The sequence below is a fragment of the Bubalus kerabau genome, chromosome 6 (genome assembly GCF_029407905.1).
Source record: "Bubalus kerabau isolate K-KA32 ecotype Philippines breed swamp buffalo chromosome 6, PCC_UOA_SB_1v2, whole genome shotgun sequence".
NCBI classification, from domain to species: domain Eukaryota; kingdom Metazoa; phylum Chordata; class Mammalia; order Artiodactyla; family Bovidae; genus Bubalus; species Bubalus kerabau.
The window spans coordinates 32,010,801-32,031,882 of record NC_073629.1 but is presented as its reverse complement, the minus strand read 5'-3'; the positions used below and the strand labels follow the sequence as shown (position 1 = coordinate 32,031,882).

Sequence of the window (21,082 nt, the reverse complement as noted above, 5' to 3'; positions counted from 1 at the left end):
CACGTCCATTGAGTCAGTGATGCCATCCAACCATCTCATCCTCTGTCATCCCCTTCTCCTCCCACCTTCAGTCTTTCCCAGCATCATGGTCTTTTCAAATGAGTCAGTTCTTCACATCATTTGGCCAAAGTATTGGAGTTTCAGCTTCAGCATCAGTCCTCCCAATGAATATTCAGGACTGATTTCCTTTAGGATGGACTGGTTGGATCTCCTTGCAGTCCAAGGGGCTCTCAAGGTCCAATAGCCAGCTAATAAAAATTCCAGAGGAAAAATGAGAGGACATGTAGCATGCTTAGTATAATGAATTTTAAAAGAACCATATCAAGACACGTAATTAAAGAATAACAAAGATAAAGAGAAGATGAAGGTACAAAGACAAAGGTAAAGAAAAGGAAAAAATAGACGTAAAAATCAATATCAAAATGGCATTAGCTTTAGAAACTGAAACACTGGAAGCTAAGAGAGAATAAACCAACACCTTCAAAATTCTGATAGAAAAGAATTGCTTCTAACCTAGAATTCAACATCCAACCAAATTCTCTCTTATTCTGTCTGATATTCTTAACAAGGTCTGAAAAATTTTACTTATTGTGAACTTTCTCCCAACGGATGCACTCCATCAAAATGAAAAACAAAAACGAAACCCGAGAAAGTATCAAATCAGGGAAGAGAACCTTGAAGACAGTTGAAAGGCTTGACTTAGTGAAAAGAACTCTCGAGATAATAGCAGTGTCGTGGGCCCTAGAGAGCAGCCAGCCCGGAGGGAATAGGATGGATGAAGTCTTTTGAGGTATTTTTCCCAGAAAAAATAAAAAAGGAAAAAACAGATTATTTTATATGTTCAACTTTATCAAGAGGAGTTTGCTAGTTTTGCCAAAGAGTCTGAAGATGAATTATTTATATATTATATACTAAGCAAACAACCAAATGAAAGAAGATTGATTCTAGGGGGAAGATTATTTAAGAACAGAAAGGCAGTTGGTACATTATGTGGCTTGACTGTTAACATTTACATAGCAACAATAACAAATATACCATTTAATCCAAAAATGTAATATAACTACATTAGGAAGCTGGGGGAAAGGAAACATTTCTAGTAGGGGTGGCTGCAAGGAGGAAGCGCAGTAAATGATCTGAATTCTCCTCTCCTGCTTTAGGAAGACAACAATAACATCTAACATTTAGAAACTGAGAAATAATCACACATGTATGTTGCTGAGAAATAAGGACATAATTATAAAAATAAATAGCACAAAAAGTTGGAAGTGGTTGCTTTGGGAAAAGGGACACAGAGACAGGATGGATGGGAGTCAATTGTTCTTTGCTGTTATTACTCTTGGAATATAATTGGACTTAGAGCACTGTGTGTACTGTACATGTGACAGAGAGAATTATAACTGTATGTTGAATTGAATTTTTTAAAATTGTTTTGGCATTTGCACTGAGCTCCCAAAGCTGAGAAAAATGATGCTTAAGTCCCCATACATTCTAAAGAGGGTGCTTAGACACAAACTGCAGGGCTTATCAAGAAATAGGGAAATTCAATCTGTGACCTTCATCCCATCATCCACCTCAACCTCATATATAAGACAAGGTTATCTTATATATGAGGTTAATCAAGGGCAGTCAGACAGGGGATTCACTGGAAGCTGGTGGCCTAGGGAGGGGTCCTGATTGTTGCCCCCTCACCACAGCCTTCAAGAGAATCACTTCTAGAAAGTACTATAATGGGGAGAAGGAAATCTTTGCTTCTTGAAACAGGAGCAAAGCAGGACAAGAGCTTCTGGAGAACCTGGGGAGTTTGAGGGGCACAGAGATGGGAGACTGGCATCAGAGGCTCACCTAGCAAAGTCAGAAGGCAACAGGTGGGCTGGAGCCACCAGCAAGGAAGTCTGAGTGTCCTGAGTCTGGTGGAGCCTTCTCTGGGATAAATGGATGTCACAGCAGGAGCTGGACTTGGGCTGTCCAGAGGGGATTCTGCCCCAGAGGACCACTTGCTGGAGTGAAGTGACCCCAGTACAGAGGCTGGTTGGGGGTAGGGAGTGACACTGGATAAAGAGCTTAATGGAAGTCTTTGGAGGTCATCCAGAGAGCCCAGTGTAGGAAGACCATGAGGGAAACCTTTAAAGAACCCACAAAAACACCCCTCAAGGGGAAGAGCCAGCATCTAGATTCCCAAAGAGCCACATGGAGGGCCCTGCTACCAAATTATGGTAGCATCAGTGGAGTCAGATCTGCTGTCAAAAAATGACAATGAAGTCCCATACATTCTAAAGAGGGTGCTTAGACATATACTCTCTGCAGGGCTTACCAAGAAATAGGGAAAATCAATCTGTGACCTTCACCCCATCACCCACCTCAATTCCTTCTCCAGCTCCAGCCCTAGAGGAGCCCCAGGCAGGTGGCCAATAGGTGGGATATGAGGCAACAGGGAGCTTAAAGAAACAAACAACCACCCCCTCACCTCCACTGAGCAGAGGCAGGGAAGAAAGAGAAAAGCTCAAATTAGATGTGAAATGAAAGTATTGATTTAGATCCACCTGGCCTTTTTAATACCTGAAAATAAAACTTCTAATCTCTGAAAGTGACTGGAAAAGCTATAGAATCTGGCCTGGGGCAGGGAAGGGTGATCCAACAGGGCAGCTTGGAAGGACAAGCTCTTATTTGTTTGGTCCATTTTTCAAGTTACCTTATTTTTAAAAAGAAGAGAACTAACTTGCATTGATACCTACTATGCAACAGGTATGTATAAATCTTCCCATTTAATCCTTACAACAATCTTTTGAGGCAGTGTTTACCATCTTTTGCAACAGGGGAATTGGAGTTCTGAGAGCAAGAGTTTCCTAAGATCACATAACCAGAAAGTGATGGGCCAAGAATAAAACATAGAATATGTCCCTGGAGCCCACATACATCACAGCCAAAGTGATTTAAAGTCCAGATACTGGTGTCAAACAGATGGGGTTCAAGCCCCAAGGCAGCTAGTAACTAGCACCATGGCTTTTGGACACACTGCTTACTCTCCTTCTGCCTCAGTTTCCTCATTGCTAAAAGAGAATAATAATTCACTAGTTACAGGCTTGTAGGGGATTAAATGAGATCATTCAGACACAGGGTTTAGCATGTTGCCTGGCACAGAGCAACACTCAATAAACAATAGCTACTATTATCAACAAGCTATTATTGCACTCTGAATAAGACAATTATTGTCAAATTGAAATGAGGCTAGATTCAGAAGTACCTGGAATGCAACTGGACAAATAGCAGATACTCAATGATTGGTTGAATCTAAAGCTGAGTTTCTTCTCTGTGATAACATATATGCGTGCATGTGCTAAGTTGCTTCAGTCATGTCTGACTCTTTTTATGACCCTAGATTGTAGCCCACCAGGCTCCTCTATCCATGGGATTTTCCAGGCAAGAATACTGAAGTGGGTTGCCATGCCCTCCTCCAAGGTATCTTCCTGATCCCAGGATCAAACCCAATCTCTCATGTCTCCTTCATTGGCGGGCAGGTTCTTTACCACTAGTGCCACTTGGGAAGCCCGATAACATATATACTCACCTGGAATGTGTTCATTCTGCATTGTATTGTAGATATTTCATAAGACAGAATCACAGAATTGGAAGAGATCTTTGAAGTATTTTGTCCTTTAATAGACCACAAACTTATTAAAGATAGAAGTCGTATTTTGCTTCATCCCTTAATTAACTTATTTCTTTGCTCAAGAAATGTGTATGCAAGATCTATGGGCAAAGTATTGCTCAAGAGACAATTTAGAGACAGACCTAGTCCTGTCCTTAGGAGCTCATAACCTGGGCGAAGTTGGGATAGGAATCAGGAAGGGAGGTGCAGATGTGGTCCTGGGGCTGTTCAGCAAATTCCCCCTCCCCCATGCAATATCCCTTCCAGGGCCTGGCAGGGCTGAGCACATCCCAAAGGGTGGTTGAACCAATAATGAACAAGTGTGCTTGTGACTAAGAAAGCATGTACACCAGAAGGACAAGAGACTGAGTGCCCTGCGAACGTGTTTGTGGGCATTAAAATTTTGTGGTGTTTTGGAGAATGAATGCATGGCATGCTTGCTCTCTGCCCTTGCTTATTTGTGCAGTCCTTTCCTCCAGCCTGCTCTGTGCCCATGTTGCCATCTATACTGAGGAAACTTACTAGGTCCATCCAGAAGCCTGATGGTAATCTGATTTAGGCATTCCTAAATTCCAGACAGGGAGGGCTCACGAGGGTCCTCTCAAATGTTTCAGAAGAGACAAAAAATAGATAAAAGAGAAGGTAACTGGCTCCGACTATAATAGGCTTCTTCCCTCTGGGACACTTTCTTTGATGACTGTCTCTGGGGGAGAAATTGACTGTGTGGTTCATCTTCTCTCTTTTTCCTTCTTGTTCTGAGAGCTCAAGGATGCACGGAGACATATTCATACTCACACACACACACACACACACACCTCATATTCTGATAGATGTATCCCACAGATATACATAGATGTACTTTCACAGATAAGAGACTGATGGTCTCAGAGACACACTTTCCCCTTTACCTGGACACTTTGCATTGCAGTGATATATCAGAGGAACAACATTTTCTCAGCAGCACACCCTTACCATCACTACCAGCAAATAATGCCTACTGGTTTCCCACCCCTGGCTAACTTACAAAGGTAGGGTCGATTGATTTTTAAAAGGCAAACATTTCAAGGAAGGATCCTGTGCTCAGCTTCTCAGTCACTCAAAGGTCAGGATGAGTGGGAGCATAAGATCTTTTCTTGAGAGTAAGGAGTAGGGGACATAAAAATGTCAAGAAGAAAAGAGAGGGATTAACTTCGTGTAGGGACAAAGGACATGGACAAGGGTATTCAGTTCAAATTGTGTTGCCTACCAACTATGTTTGAGGCATTGTTCTAAGCACCATGGAGAGACAATGAATAAAATCCAGATCCAGAACAGCTCACAGCTCAGCAGCTGAGACCAAGCAAACAAACAAGTGAAAGTGAAGTCGCTCAGTCGCATCTGACTCTTTGAAACCCCATAGACTGTAACCTACCAGGCTCCACTGTCCATGGGATTTTCCAGGCAATAGTACTAGAGTGGATTGCCATTTCCTTCTCCAGGAAACAAACAAGTGATAAGTAAACAAGTAACAAGTGATGTCATCAAGGTAAAGATTAGGTGAGATCCAGTGGAGGGGCACATAATCCTAGGTTGAGAGGTCAAGATCAAGAAGGAGAACTTGGAAACAGCGACACCAGAGCTGGTTATTTAAGCTTAGAACTAAAGGTATGTATCCTGCCAATGTTTTTAAAAAAGAAATTGTCAGAAGGGGTTGAAATTGGGCAAGAGTGCTCTGTGAGTCTGGAAGGTTTTCCACACCCCCAGAAAGTAGGGTGGTATGGCAGAAAGCACTTTGGACGGGTCTCGGGGGCTCTAAGTTGAGGAACTAGCCTGGACATTCTCCAGCCATATGGCTTTGAGAGAAGCACTTTGTTTCTCTCCGCTTCCATTTACTAAAGGTGCTGTCTTCTCTGCCTACTTCCTCAGGTTGTCCTGAAAACTTGATGAGATAACCCGCTCGGGATTATCTGTCAATTTATGAGTCATAGTTCTCTGTTTTGGCAGATCCCTTCCTCTCTGCCTCCCTGAGAGCAAGATTGAGTTTAACAAAGGGCTTCTTTTCTGGCCACACCAACCCCCAGCTTTCAGACATCTCTCTTGGAGCTGCAGTGAGGTCCTCTTGCGTCTTTTCCTAGCATCTGGCTCCTCAGGAAGCCAGGGTCTTTGGGGGGAGAAGAGTCAAATGGACACTCAATAAGAAACGAGTTGCTGGGAGTTGGAGGGTAATAAGCACATCAGTCATGCAGTATTAATAACCACACAATAAGGACTCTAGCAATAGTTTGGCTCAGAGTTCTCTCCCTAAAAGTTCCAGCAACATGTCTAAGTAGTATTAAACATTCTGCATTTTTATAAAAATAATAATACTCTTTAAATCTCTGTAACTACTCATATCCCTTCTCTCTGCTCCATTTACTCTGAAAGTCCACTGACAAATAGAACATAAATAGAAGTTCAAAGACAGAAGGTCAAGACTAGGCCCAGCTGAGCTGCCTTGATATTATCAAGTACAGATCTGTCATTATTCATGGCTTTGAGGGTTGCATTCTCAGATACATGATAGCATTTAATAGAAAAACCAAAATTTCAACTCCCTAAAGGATTGGGCTTTGGCAAGAAAGTGAAAGGTGAACTTTAGAGAGTAGTGAAAAGAATGCTTGGATTCTGGAGACCTGTGACTCTGGGCCATGAAGCTCTGTGATGTTGTCTCCTCATTGATAAAAATAACCACTATCTTATCCCTCTTTTGCAGCTCTATGAGGATAAAACTAAATAATGGAAGTGAAGCTGATCTGTGAATTGTAAATCACAGATCATCTTTGATATATGTTATTCCATGGCTGCCTCCTGTGTTATTTCTTGATCCTAGTCCGTTACCCCAAGTACCATACTGGAGAATGGGCTCAAAGTCTGCTCTCGAGGGACTGTGCCTCTTTTTACAAACATAGCCCAAATTGCCTGATTTTCATGAATTATTACAAGGAACATGGTCATTTTACTAGTTTACACTGAAGTGTGAATTAATATTTATATTCAGGAGCCGTCCAATCCCCAGGGCCTATTACTCCAAATGCATTAATCTGTATTAGAAACTCAAACTATATTAGGCTAAAGGGAGGAATATTACAGGTAGATGGAACTTTTTCCATGTTCCTCAAATTAAACACACTCAATCCAGTTATATCATTCTCTGTGAACTGAAGTTCATAATTCTTAGGATGACATTCAAAGACTTTACCTCATAATTTGACCCCGACATTTCTTTCCAACTTTATCTTCTATTACTTCCATGAATCTTTCCCTTTAGTCAATGGAATCTCTTGTTCCATAATGTATACCCTGTTCTCTCTTCTTTAAAAAAACACTTTGTTAAGGTATGACTGAGAGATGATAAAGCTGCATGTATTTAATGTATAAATTTGATGAGTTTGGAGACAAGTATAGACCCATGAAGCAATCTGTGCTATAAAAATATCCATCACCTTAAAAAGTTTTCTCCCACCCTCTTTATTTATGTATGTATTTTGTGAAACACATTATGAGACCTATCTTCTAAGCAAAATTTTAAGTATACAATACAGTGTTGTTAAGTGCAGGCAGTATGCTACTCAATGTATTTCTAGGACTTATTCACCTTGCATAACTAAAGCCTGGTTCTATCTGACTTATACCTCCCCATTTCCCCCTCCCTCCAGCCCCTGGAAACCACCATTCCAGTCTCCTCATCTATGAGTTTGACTATTTTAGATTCTTCATAAAAGTGGCATCACATACTTCTTGTCCTTCTGTGTCTGGCTTATTTCATTTTGCATAATGGCCCCCAGGTTCATTCATGTTGCCACAAATGGCAGAGTTTCCCTCTCTTTTAAAGCTGGAAGACATTCCATTGTATATACTAGCACCTTTTCCTTATCCATTCATCTTTCAATGGATATGGTCACTTCCTTGTCTTAGTTAGTATGTAAACACTAGGTATTTAGAGAGTGGAGCAGGACCTGGGCCAGGGTGAGGCAAGCAAGGTGTCCAGAGTTCAAAACTTAAGGAAGCAGTCACTCTCAGGTTCATATAGCTATAGAATTGTCTCTTGAACCTGAGTGAGTGCTTCCTTAAAATTTTTACCATAGGGGCTGTGCTTGCCTCACTATAGTCTTGGCCCTGAGATAGAGGATATAGAAAGGGACTAACAGCAAGAAATAAGGACAAGGATGGGAAGGATAAAATTCTTTTTCACAATACCAAGAACCAGCCTTAGATATGAGCTATCCTATCCCATCACCTTTTCCCTCCCTTGCATTTTGTGGTAGGGCAGAGAAAATGGTTATATTGCCAGGCTAAGAGTGATCTAAAGCTTACAAGATTAAATGATCTGAAATCTCTTCCAATTTGAATGATGCCTGAAGAAGGAGCTCAAGTTTCCTATTTAACTCAGACACAACTTCCATGATAGGCTGGGTAATTATAAAAAAAAAAAAAAATAACCCTAGCTCCTACCCTATGCCCTATATTTGCAGGCTAATGCTATTTTGGGTGCTCATCATGGTAAATCATGCAGGGGAATAGCATGGAGGATCCATAAGCAACTTTGGAAGGCAGAAGTTTTCAATGCCTCTCAAATAGCTTTGCACCAGAATGAAGAAGTACCTTTTGGCATCTGTTTAAAGTGAAGTAAAATAAATTTATATAAAAAATATTTTTGCCAACACCAGCCCTGCTATGATTGAAATCTCAGCTTCTTTAAATGCCATCTAATTTCTAAACACTGATTAAAATGAGTGTCTGATGTGTAAGGAAAAAACAAGTGAGACAGATGAAAAGCATTTTAGCTATATTGGCCCACAAATGGCCCAAATGTGTCCTCCTTCCTTCTAAAATACCATTTTATGGTGCCCTTAAAAAGATGTAATCTGATAGAATTTTATAGGACTTCAGATCTGAATCATTTTATAAAACCTAGAGAAAGGATAAATAGACAAAACATTTGTTGGTCTTAAAAATTAAACTTTCAACTGAGTTCACAGCTCCCAAGAACTCTAATCTAGCAGAAATACTGCAAAAATGCTGTGGTCAACATGCAGCATTCAGATTCCTTTAGAACCAGATTAATACTGCTAAAGGATCCCCAGCTGCCTCATTTTTAATTTTAGAAGAAAAACATTTTAATACTGTCTTAGATTTCTAGAATATTTTTCAGTTTACAAAGCACAGTCATACACATTTTTTTCCCATTTTATCCTGTCTCACTGGAGATCCAACTATAAATCATTAATAGTGGAGAGGTGATATATTGAGAGCGCCCAATTTTCACTCCTCAGGATAGTTTAGGAAAGTTTCAACATCTTTTGTTTTCATGATTTCTACTCCATATGGCTGTGTTTCCCCATCCACTCAGAATCAGGGAATTGAGGGAGATGGGGTGGGGTGAGTGGGTGGGGGCAGAGTCAGAGAAGAACCAAATGTGGTGTCCACATCAGAAGGCTGTAATATGATAGTGTCGATCTAAACAATGCCACAAATGAGGCCTTATAATCCATGAGAGCAAAACTCCACTTATTATGCCAATTCCATGCAAATATTCTCAGTATCCTCCTATTTCATATCGGTGAGATGTCCTTGTGCAGCTATTATGGGTCTAATTAGTCTTCAAAGAACTCCAGAAAGGTTTCAGGGACCAGAAAGGCAAGGCTGATGAACTAGAGGTCATATTGTTGGGGACTGTACCTTACTATTACTCAGTGGATATTTCTATGTGTTTTCAAAAATTTTAAGGGAGTAATTCAAACTGGTTGTACATTAGAACCCCCTGTGGATGTTTTAAAACAAAGGAAAAACTGAACATCATTCCCACAAACTCTGCTTTATTTTTTCTTTGGGAGGGGAGGAGCAGTGGGACCTAGCCTCAATATTTTACAAAGCTCCATATTATTCTAATGTGCAGCCAGAAGTGATAACCATTGGTCTAGATGCAGAAGTTTTTTAACTTCATCAAGTCCCAAAATCACCTGGAGGATTTGCTAAAAACAGATATGGGAGCTTACTTCCAGAGTTTCTGATTCAGTTGGTATGGAGTGGGAGCTGAGATTTTGCATTTATAACTAGTTTTCAGGTAATATTGGTGCTGCTAATCCAGGGACCACACTTTAACAAAAATCACTGTCTTCAAGTGTCACAAAGCCTTTCACATACACATCAAAATCAATTCAGCTAAACTCTGTAAGTTTACACAGTACACCACTCAGTGACTCAGAGAATCCTGCTTATTTAGATCTAATTATTTGCCTGACCTGGTGTGAAGCAAAGTAGCACAATGAAACTCATTTTCAGGCTCTCATTCTTTCCCTTTCTCTCTTTTTGTATTGATGGAATCTGGAGAACAGTTTTTAAAAAAAAGCTTGAGAAGGTCACTTCTGAAATTTTGCTTGGAGGTCCAAATGTTTACCCAACAGCAAGGGTTGCTTCGTGCTGGGTCCGTCCTTGGCAGAGACTGATGGGCTCTGACTTCAGCACCCTGGAGAGCAGACTGCATGCTATACACAGTGATTGAACAAGAACTATGTAATTGCAGTGATCATTCCCAGTGAAAAGGAGGAAGAATAAAAGACACACAGCAGTTCCTGAAATGCAACACATTCCTAAATCCCACTGGGCAAACATTTTGAAATCTCATAGTAGTACAAGTCCCTCCAAAACTTAATGGGCTTACGTTTGATATGCTTTTAGTCAGTTGCTCGTCAGTTGAATGTGAGAATAATCACGTGTAAAATTTCCAGCTCTGCATTACTTTTACATATGCTTCTCTCTCTCTCCCCTCCTTCCTCCCTCTCTCCTCTGTATCTCAACTTAATGATAGCTATCTAGAGTCTATCAGCTGTAAAAGAATGTGTCCCTAGCATTAAGAATAGTGCCTTGCACCTGGTAAATGCTCAATAAACACATATTTAATGAAATATTTAGGGGAAGTGCAACCAACATCTCCAATTTATCTTGAAATGCATCCAAAAATTTGAGTGGTTCTTAAATTGAGCAAGGATCTGAATCACCCGGTTTGTTAAAAACACATTGTTGAGCCCACCTCCAGAGTTTCTGATTCACTTGGTCTGTAGTCTGGGGTGGGAGCTGAGTTGGTTTAATGAATTGCCAGGAGAATGGAAAAATCAATGATTATTCACTGATGCAAGCATTTTCCAATGCTAATGACAGAAATTGGGTTGTGGGTATACAGGTGTTCAACTTCAATGTATGTTCAAAGTTTCCATCATTAAATGCTGGGGGGAAATTACTGTGTATGTCCCTAGTGTCTAGGGCTTCCCTGAAGGCTCAGATGGTAAAGAACCTGCCTGCAATACCAGAGACCTGGGTTTGATCCCTGGGTTGGGAAGATCCCCTGGAAGAGGGCATGGCAACCCATAACCAGTATTCTTGCCTGGAGAATCCCCATGGAGAAAGAAGCCTGGCAGGCTACAGTCCATAGGATTACAAAGAGTTTGACACAACTGAGTGACTAAGCACAGCACAGCTGTGACAGACTTTATTTTCTTGGGCTCCAAAATCACTGAATATGGTGACTGCAGACACAAAATTAAAAGATGCTTGCTCCTTGAAAGAAAAGCTATGACAAACCTAAACAGCATATTAAATAGCAGAGACATTACTTTGCCAACAAAAGTCTGTCTAGTCAAAGCTATAGTTTTTCAGTAGTCATGTATGGATGTGAGAGTTGGACCATAAAGAAGGTTGAGCACTGAAGAATTGATGCTTTTGAGCTGTGGTGTTGGAGAAGACTCTTGAGACTTTCTTGAACTGCAAGGAGATCAAACCAGTCAATCCCAAAGGAAATCAGTCCTGAATATTCATCGGAAGGACTGATGCTGAAGCTGAAACTCCAATACTTTGGCCACCTGATGTGAAAAACTGACTCATTGGAAAACACCCTGATGCTGGGAAAGATTGAAGGCAGGAAGAGAAGGGGATGACAGAGGATGAGATGGTTGGATGGCATCACCGACTCAATGGATGTGAGTTTGAGTAAACTCCAGGAGTTGTTGATGGACAGGGAGGCTTGGGGTGCTGCAGTACATGAATTCACAAAGAGTTGGACGTGACTGAGCAACTGAACAACAACAACCCTAGTGTCTGAGTACTTTGCTTTAAAGAACATATAGTAATTTATAGGTTTGACCTGTGTGCTCATTCTCTCTTTCTCTCTCTCTTTTTTCCTTAGAAAAGAGAGACCACTAAGGGAGGCTGAAAATGTTGACCATTGGATGTCCCAGACATTAACTAATTAATTTATCATGCTGGGAGCAGCTCTCTTCTGGTACCCTGGCTACCAGGGACCTGGAGTGGGTGTGGGCTCCTCCATGGGTGGAGAAAGAAGCCCTCCAGAAACTGCCTCCCTCAGGGATCAAACATCACATAGTTGTCACTCTAAGGGCAAGTAGAAGGGAGAGGTTGAAAAAGAGTAGTCACTCTTTCCCAGGAGGAGTCTTAAGCTGGAGAGAAAGAAAATACATTGTGTGCTCAGCCATCAAAGAGTAGGATGCAGCCCCATGTCATCCCTGAGTCCACACCCTCCCTGCCTCCAGCTTTCCCAAGACAAGAACTGCATCCCTTTCCTCTGCATATGCCACAGGACCCGGGAGATGGGTTGCATTACAAACTGTGAACCTCAATAGGACACAGTCTATGTCATATTAGGAATGGAGCGAATTCTCAGGCTGGAGATGTCCTCCAGCCTGAGATGTTTCTACAGAAGATCAATGAACATGATCCCAAATATCTGTTTTGTTTTTCCCCTCCAAGAGAACTGTGGCTTTAGATAACAACAAAAAAGACTTGGACTAGATACAAGAAGTGTTTCCCTAGTAGCTCAGATGGTAAAGCATCCGCTTACAATGCAGGAGACCCGGTTTTGATCCCTGGGTCAGGAAGATCCTCTGGAGAAGGAAATGGCAATCCACTCCAATATTCTTGCTTGGAGAATTCCATGGACAGAGGAGCCTGGCAGGCTACAGTCCACGGGGTCGCAAAAAGTCAGACATGACTAAGCAGCTAACACACACACAGATATAAGGATGACCTGTCCCCATGCCTGGGTGGACCACATGCTGGAAAAGAAATCTATGGCATCCCCTTTTATAAAGATCCTGAAGCAACAGCTTTATATGAGCGTGCTTCTTCCAAAGCAAATCAGCAATTTTCAGACTGTAATTTTTGCAGTTTATTAGGAGATGGCTTGAGTGGAACAGCCAGGAGGCTGTGTAAGGGTGTGGAGATGGCCTTAGGGCCTAGCAGCATGGGTTTTAGCTCAGCTACTTGGAAAGGGTATTTTCTCCCCACCTTCCCGTGTCCTGTTGCTGTGTCTCCTCCCACACCTCCCCCTAGGCCTACCATGGCCACAGGTCCCCAGGGCAGCTTGGACTGTGAGAAAGGAAAGCAAAGCCAAGGCTTGCCCTGCAGCACTCAGGAAAGCCCAAGAGGTTCTCTGTCATCCTTTTTCTCTGGTGCGTTTTTAATTAGCTTAATGAAGCCCTCCTACTTGTGGGTTTAAAAAAAAAAAAGGAGATGAGGAGCAAGGAGATAGGAAAAAAAATAATAATGTGGGACTATGCAACCATGATGACTCAGGCTTCAGGCTTGGGTGTTGTGCTGTACCCTGGGAGATGGGGGTGAGGGTAGGGGGCTGGCTTGGGAGGAGCAACCTGTCCCTTTCATCATCCTATAAAGCATCTCAGAGGCCGCTGGGAAAGAAGTCACACCCCTGCTCTGCCAGTGGCTCTGGAGCTGGCCTCTTTCTCAGAGCCAGCTCCACTGGCAAAGCAAAGCCAAAGCTTGTTCCTAAGGATAGCCATGGTGTCCCATTAGTCTTAAAACCCTGGTATCTACATGCAGCTTGGCACACCATAGGAGCTCAGTAAATGCTGAATACTTTTGTGTGTGAATGTATAATGGTTTCTCACTCATTCACTCTTCCCTCATGTCACTTGCCCCACCTCGCTGGTAGGGGCAGGCTCTGGCCAGGGAGATGGCAGAGACATCAGTGTCTGAGTGCTTAACACTCTCCTCACAGAGCTGTCACTCTGGCACCAACGTGGTCTCCCTACAGAGTGAGTCCCACATACATTTGTCTCCTCTGAATTCTCCAGGAAGATATATTGATCCAGTCCAGGTGACATCAATAGACCCAGGTAACTGAATAAAGCTTCTGGAGTTTGCCTTGAAATATGTATGATTTAGCTTCAAGACACCAACTGATAGCTTCGCCACCCTTCCCTCCCTTACCCTCCATGCTCTGTACCATTAAACACCATCCTCATCTCAGCCCTGCTCTCTGCTTCCCACCCAGGCACTTCCTGTGCAGTCCCAGGATGACATGAAGAGGCCATGGTGGAAATTAAAGGTGAGGGCAAGAAGAAATGCATGTGACTCCATCCCATGTCCCAAAGCAAACCTTGTTAACTTCTTGATACCAATGGCCCAGGGTCACCAGTGATCCATTTCCTTACAGGCTGGTGGGTGCACCTTGCCGTCATCCTTGGAGAAGCCCCACTTCTCTGTGCCTCCTCGGGAAAGCTCATCACAGTTTCCACTGGGGACAAGGAATGGTGCTGACATGAGCTCTGCGTGGTGGTTTGGCTCTCCAGGGCGCTTACCCAGCCCCTGCTGTGTTTTCTGGAGCTTCTCTATTTTCCCTCCTGGAGGATCCACAGGATGTAGGTTCACATTGGCCACTCGGCCACCCATGAGCCCTGTGATCTAAGGCAATGTTCTGTGCTACAGACTCCTGCCTGAAAAATGGAATTAGTAATACCTTTCTCATAGGGGCAGTGTAAGAATTAACTGAGCTAATATACATGATGTGTTTTAGCCTATTTCCTGGAACGCTGCATTAGTCATAAAAAATAACAGCTTCTCTCTATGGAGCACTTATTATGCATTAGACAGTGCTTACATTAATCACCCCAATCCTCATGACCACCCTATGAGATAAGTACAGCTATCAGAGCCATTGCACAGATGTGGAATCTGAGATACACTGAAGCTAAGTAACTTGCCCGAAACCCACAGATAATAAGTGACAGAGCTGGGATTTGAACCCAAGTCTGTTTGATTCCAGGGCTTGTGGCTACACAGATGTCTCATTCAATGAGCATCACTTCACTTCTCCCTTCCTAACCACCTCTCCCAGCTACCCCTCACTATGAATTCTCTGTTAAGATACAAAAATGGAGAGCAGAGATGGCAAACTTTTTCTTTAAAGGGAAAAACTGTAAGTATTTTCAAGCTCTGTGGGCCATACAGTCTGTCACACTACTTCAGCCTGTGTAGTGTGAAAGCAGATACAAACAATAGGTAAATGAATGGGTATGGCTGTGTTCCAATAAAACTTTATTGACAAAAACAGGTGACTGTATTTTGCCCAAGGGTTGTATTTTGGCAGACCCTGCTCTAGAGGAATAGCATAGCTCTGGGGGAAAAAGACTTTAAATGAGAGTATTTGGCAAACAGCTAGTGCTCAATAAGTATGTGTGGGTTGATCTGGAGGTCATTTTGTCCTTTTCCTTGAATCTAGGCAGTAGCACTAATAAACAGTTCTCCAATTACAGTTTCATAGAAAACCTGATTCCACTCTTACCTGTATTGTCTAGTCTTGGGTTTAATTTATGGCAGGAAGGCTCCCTCCTACATTGGTTCATCTGTGAATTGAGTTTTTTTTTCTACTGAGAACTAACAATCTATGCATTAGGTCCAAATGTGCCCCCTCCCCCTGCGCTGGATAACTACTCACCAAGAGACAAGGCCACTCTCCTCGTGAAGCCACTGCGCCTATGACAGAGGATTCTGTTTTACCCAGGATGGGAAAGGCCTACTTCTTCCTCCCTGGGCAATTGGGCCACATGCCACTGGAGGAGAAACTCCACCTAACACTGCTGAGAAAAACGCGAGTGCCTGATACTGAGGCAAAGACTAGCTTTCCTGGCCTCCTTCCAGAGGTGAGAAGCCCACCTTGGGTGGAGTAGTTTCCTCATAGAAAGTGCCCATGTGATCAAAGAATTGCCACTGCAAGAGGAACCTGGGGGGCAGCCAACTGGGCAGCAGCGAGGGGGTACCTCACCTCTCCTGCATCTGTCACCACTGGGGCCCAGCCTGCAAGAGACAGAGAGGACATATTTTGAGCTGATTTGTTTTCATTTGCATTTATTGGTTTGTGGGCATGGGATTTTTGAAATGCCCATATGGTCCCTAACACAGGTTTCAGCAAAAAATCCAATCTTGGAGTTGAAACAAAGCCAGAATTAAGCAGCTGGATCCACGAAATCTGTCACCCACAGTTATGAGTGCTCTGGAGAGGGCAGGAGGCAGGGAGAGAACTGGGATTCTGACCCCCAGGAACCTAACCAAGTGAGCCTACTATTCATTGGAGGCTGCTTCTTTGGCCCCCTCAAATCTTCACTTTCTCCCTCCTACTTCTTTCTGGATCCAGCCTCTGCTCCTGATCCCTCATATGGGCTTTCCCCAAGGCCAGTAGCTCCAGAGGGAGCCCAAACCATTGCAACATCATGGCCTTTGCCCTCCGGGGCAGGGTTAGTAACAGAGGGCGGTTGTTCCATCACTCAGTCGTGTCTGACCCTGAGACCCCATAAACAGCAGCTCACCAGGTTTCCCCGTCCTTCACTATCTCCGGGAGATAGTGCTCAGGCTCATGTCCATTGAGTTGATGATGCCATCCAACCATCTCATTTTCTGGTGTCCCCTTTTCCTCCTGCCCTCAATCTTTCCCAGCATCAGCATCTTTTCCAATGAGTCGGCTCTCTGCATCAGGTGACTGAAGTATTGGAGTTTCAGCTTTAGCATCAGTCCTTCCAATGAATATTTAGGGTTGATTTCCTTTAGGATTGACAGGTTTGATGTCCTGCAGTCCAAGGGACTCTCAAGAGTCTTCTCCAGCACCACAGTTTGAAAGCATTGATTCTTTGGTGCTCAACCTTCTTTATGGTCCAACTCTCACATCCATACATGACCACTGGAAAAACCATAGCTTTGACTAGATGGACCTTTGTCAGCAAAGTAATGTCTCTGCTTTTGAATATGCTGTCTAGTTTGGTCATAGCTTTTCTTCCAAAGAGGAGAGTGGGGCTGCAGGTATTTGTGCAGTATTAGTGATTTCCACTGCTTGGGGCATTTCTGACACAGACCACAGTCACCATCTGGAGTGTGCTGAATCTCCATGACAAAGAGGGTACCTATCCCTTCCCACACTGACCTCCCTCTCCCCTCCCTCACAAAATTTAACCTTTGACACACATTCTCTCCAGTCCCACTGCTTGGCACTTTGTTATCTATCATCTTAAATTCTTCTCCAAAGACTCTGGAATACCAGGTGAGATATTTCAAATCCTAAAAGATGATGCTGTTAAAGTGCTTCACTCAATATGTCAGCAGGTTTGGAAAACTCAGCAGTGGCCACAGGACTGGAAAAGGTCAGTTTTCATTCCAATCCCAAAGAAAGGCAATGCCAAGGAATGTTCAAACTACCACACAATTGCACTCATCTCACACACTAGCAAACTAATGCTCAAAATTCTCCAAGCCAGGCTTCAACAGTACGTGAACCCTGAACTTCCAGATGTTCAAGCTGGATTTAGAAAAGCCAGAGGAACCACAGATCAAATTGCCAACATCTGTTGGATCATCAAAAAAGCAAGAGAGTTTCAGTAAAACATCTACTTCTGCTTTATTGACTATGCCAAAGCCTTTGACTGTGTGGATCACAACAAACTGTGGAAAATCCTGAAAGAGATGGGAATACCAGACCACCTGACCTGCCTCCTGAGAAATCTGTATGCAGGTCAAGAAGCAGCAGTTAGAACTGGACATGGAACAGACTGGTACCAAGTCGAGAAAGGAGTACATCAAGGCCAAATATTGTCACCTTGCTTATTTAAATTATATGCAGAGTATATCATGAGAAACGCTGGGCTGGAGGAAGCACAAGCTGGAATCAGGATTGCTGAGAGAAATATCAATAACCTCAGATATGCAGATGACACCACCCTTATGGCAGAAAGTGAAGAAAAACTAAAGAGCCTCTTGATGAAAGTGAAAGAGGAGAGTGAAAAAGTTGACTTAAAGCTCAGCATTCAGAAAACTAAGATCATGGCATATCCAGTCCCATCACTTCATTGCAAATAGATGGAGAAAGAGTGGAAACAGTGACAGACTTTATTTTGGGGGGCTCCAAAATCACCACAGATGGTGACTGCAGCCATGAAATTAAAAGACACTTGCTTCTTGGAAGAAAAGCTATAACAAAACTAGACAGCTTATTAAAAAGCAGGGACATTACCTTGCCAATGAAGTTCCATCTAATCAAAGCTATGGTTTTTCCAGTAGTCATGTACTAATGTGAGAGTTGGACCATAAAGAAAGCTGAGCACAGAAGAATTGATGCTTTTGAATTGTGGTGTTGCAGAAGACTCTTGAGAGTCCTTTGGAGTGCAAGGAGATCCAACCAGTCCATCCTAAAGGAAACCAGTCCTGAATATTCATTGGAAGGACCGATGCTGAAGCTGAAACTCCAATACTTTGGCCACCTGATTCAAGGAACTGACTCATTGGAAAAGACCCTGATGCTAGGAAAGATTGAAGGCTGGAGGAGAAGGGGATGACAGAGGATGAGATGGTTGGATGGCATCATCAACTCAATGGATGTGATTTGGACCAAGCTCTGGGAGATGGTGAAGTCCATGGGGTGACAAAGAGTTGGACAGGACTGAGTGACTGAACTGACTGACTGACTGAAAAACTCCAAATGTCCCCTCCTTAATTATAAAGGAACCTCCTTTAGGTTAGGGCTTGAGGTTCTCAGAATAATCAGTTCAGTTCAGTCACTCAGTGGTGCCTGACTCTTTGCGACCCCATGGACTGCAGCACACCAGGCTTCCTTGTCCTTCACCAACTCTCTGAACTTGCTCAAACTCACATTCATCCAGTCAGTGATGCCATCCAACCATCTCATCCTCTGTCATCTCCGTCTCCTCCCACCTTCAATATTTCACTGAAGGGTCTTTTCCAATGCATCAGGGTCTTTTCCAATGAGTCCATTCTTCTAATGAGTCAGGTCTTTTCTAATGAGTCAGGCCAAAGTATTGGAGTTTCAGATTCAGCATCAGTCCTTCCAATGAATATTCAGGACTGGATTCCTTTAGGATGGACTGGTTGGATCTCCTTGCAGTCCAAGGGACTCTCAAGAGTCTTCTCCAACACCACAGTTCAAAAGCATCAATTCTTCAGCACTTAGCTTTCTTTATAGTCCAACTCTCACATCCATACATGACTACTGGAAAAACCATAGCTTTGACTGGATGAACCTCAGAATAATGACCATATCTTAAAATGTTGACTAAACAATAAGCCATTCTTGGCTCGACAGTTGACAGCATTCTGCGTCTGGGCTGTGGAGGACAAGGTTGTGTTCATTTCCCTCTCCCAGGCCTTGTAGGCACATTCCCTACATCTAGAATACCTGCCCCCACCACCAAGCTCCACATGACTCATGTCTTTATGCCAGTCAAGTCTCAGCTCAAACACCATTTCCAGGGAAGCCTTCTTTGTCATTCAAGCCAAAGTAATCCCAACGCTGTTCAAGAAACAGTACATGAATGAATGATCTCCATTTTGCAGATAAGGACACTAAGGCTCACAGTGATTAAAAATTACTTTCTCAAGGTCCAAGAGCTCATCAAAGAGTTCCTCACAGGCACGAACTGAGGTCTTCTGATGACAGAATGCCAGAAATCTTCTTTCTTCTGTACCACAGTGCACTTTGGCAATTGTAATTTTTTAGTCAACATTCATCTGTAAGTTTCAGGAGGACAGAGTCTGTGTGCCAGGTTCGTTGGGTGTGCGTGCATGCTGAGTCACTTCAGTTGTGTTGTGGCTCTGCAACCTTCTGGATTGCAGCCCACCAGGCTCCTCTGGCCATAGGCTTCTCCAGGCAAGAATACTGGAGTGGGTTGCCATGCCCTCTTCCAGGGGATCTTCTGGACCCAGAGATCGAATCCATGTCTCTTACATCTCCTGCATTGGCAGGCAGGTTCTTTACCACTAGCACCACCTGTAACTAAGCTATCTAGTACAGGGCATCAATATCAAGTGTACTAACAATCATACAATAGAGTAATATAGACTAATCAATTAATTGCCATCTAATTGGGTCTCAATAAATATTTTTTAATAGACTGAGAGCAGTTATGCAGATGCAGAAGTTTTGAGCCTTCATTTATTCTAGCCCTCTTTCTTTGAGTGGTAAAATGGCATTTTCCTGGAATGTGCTCTGGTTTCCAGGAGCTACTGCAATGCTAGAGGAGTTTCTTTGAAAACATGAAGCAAGAACAGGGAAATTGAATAGCTAACACGAATAGTTTCGTGCCAAGTTATAAATATCAGCTAATTACAGCACAACTCTGGTCCTTTGGGATCTTCCATCTAGCATGAATTTCCTTCACTCAGGAATCAACATCCAGACTGCTCTCCTCCCCAACTCCTCCATTTCCAGGGTGGATCAGGAGCATCAGGGACTGTTGGCTCATCTCAAGATAGAGAGTTTCATGGCCAGGAGCAGAAATGGCAATAAAGACAGAAGTTATGAGCCTATCACCAGCAGGAAAATAGAATGGAAGGCAGCTAACACGCCGTATCCATCTGAAATTCTATAAGATTTGATCCACTCTCATGTCATATACTAATCTATGTTTTTTCCTTCAGGTTAGATTCTCCTTCATTTTAGTCAACTACTTTTTTGCGAGATCAAGTACATTTGTTCTCTTAGACATTTTCTCCCTCCCTCTACCCAGGCCTTCCATCTAGGTCTCAGTTTGAAGAAGGCAGTGTAGTATAGTTAAGTATACAGGCTTGCGGTCACACTAATCTGGGTTTAATTCCTTGCTCTATCAGTTATGCGTGGATTGTCTGTAAGCAAGTTCCCCATACCTCCTTACATCTCAGTATTCTCATCTGTAAAATGGAGATAATCTTGAGAGGGGCGTTGTGAGGACTGAATGGCATCTATTCCCATTATATGCCATTTACAGGTTTAGCACAATACAAGACAATCAGTAAGAAATCAGCAAATGGTAGCCACTATTATTCCCATTCCTAGTCTTATTTCTCCCCTCCCAGCTCCCTCTTTTTCCCTTCCCTTTGACTCTGTGTCTACACACATACACAATCTGGCTTAATAAAACACTGGTCACCACATCTAGCCCAATATCACAGATTGGTCAAGATACTTGATCAGCAGTCCCTGGTATTTCAGACTTTGTCTTTCTCTCCCTATAGCCATATCATTTCCCCATACCTTTCTATCCTTGAGATATTTCACTTTCTCCATTTTTCCTGAAAATAAGTGCTGAGACAAGGGCCATCAGCATGACCTTGCAGTTACAAGCCTCACCAGGA

The 21,082-nt window shown here is 42.9% G+C and overlaps 1 long non-coding RNA gene across 1 annotated transcript; it reads left to right on the top strand.

The window, feature by feature from the left end:
• The first annotated feature begins 5,211 nt into the window (after positions 1-5,211).
• On the top strand, positions 5,212-15,255 carry LOC129656098 (uncharacterized). Its single transcript, XR_008716193.1, has 3 exons — positions 5,212-5,290; positions 13,968-14,021; positions 14,130-15,255. It is a non-coding gene; the product is annotated as an uncharacterized LOC129656098 (long non-coding RNA).
• The last annotated feature ends 5,827 nt before the right edge of the window (positions 15,256-21,082 follow it).